The following is a 945-nucleotide window of genomic DNA, read 5'->3' as shown; positions in this document are numbered from 1 at the left end:
TTAAATGTTATGCAACATTAATTTTATTGCACTTAGTATGAAATGTCTCGCTTGTTAGTAAATAACGAAAGGTTGAAATGTCCTTAGAAATATCGAAAATCTGCAGAGTACACATCTGCATAGAAATTTAAAGGTTTGTCTATCTAAGGTAGAGTTGTGCCGTTCCCGGTAACATTACCCATTTAGTATGGGGAATGTTACCGAGCGAGAAATTTCCCCATACAAAATGGGGAATGTTACCGGGAACGGCACAACTCTAATCTAAGGATACCTTCAAATTCCTATTGGGGTAGCGTGAGGGCTGGCTTTTTCCGTGCCCTCTTTAAACAATGAGAGGAGACTTGAGTCCAGCAATAATACTGGCAATCTTACTGTAAGATCCACCGACAATTATTGGTACCGATTGGATAAGTTTTACAAATAATTTTAATTCACTTGCGAATTTTGTAGGCGCAACGTGCAACGTACTTACGCATTTCATTTCAATATTTACACAAATGTCTTGTAATCAACAAACTGAAAATGTAGACTATGTTGGAAGCAACTGACATGAGGCATGATGGTCTAGCGGTATGATTCTCGCTTTGGGTGTGAGAGGTCCCGGGTTCAAATCCCGGTCGTGCCCTTTTTGACCGAAGCGTAGCGAAGGTCTACGGTTTGACTCGCGCATTTTGCTTTTGTATGTCCGGATGTTCTCCTCTACAGATCGCAATTCTCAACCGATTCTCGTGAAATTTTGTGACCAAATTCTATGACTAAATAAAAAAAAATTGTCGATCCGGTTTATGGAAATTTTTCATGATGGCGGAGTCGTGATAGCTCGCGCTTAAATAAATATTCGTATCGATATCATAATAGTATTTTCTTTTTAAGATATGTTTACAGATTAAATGTCGAAAAATTCAGAAATTTTGTATGGTTTTGGCGGTATTTAGATAATTAGTT

The 945-nt window shown here is 38.0% G+C and overlaps 1 non-coding gene across 1 annotated transcript; it reads left to right on the top strand.

Annotated features, from left to right (window-relative positions):
- Window positions 1-553: 553 nt before the first annotated feature.
- Trnap-ugg (transfer RNA proline (anticodon UGG)) lies at window positions 554-625 on the top strand. The gene has a single exon. It is a non-coding gene; the product is annotated as a tRNA-Pro (tRNA).
- Window positions 626-945: the final 320 nt, after the last annotated feature.

The sequence above is a fragment of the Cydia strobilella genome, chromosome 10 (assembly GCF_947568885.1).
Source record: "Cydia strobilella chromosome 10, ilCydStro3.1, whole genome shotgun sequence".
Taxonomy (NCBI): Eukaryota; Metazoa; Arthropoda; class Insecta; order Lepidoptera; family Tortricidae; genus Cydia; species Cydia strobilella.
This window is presented reverse-complemented; position numbering and strand designations above follow the sequence as displayed.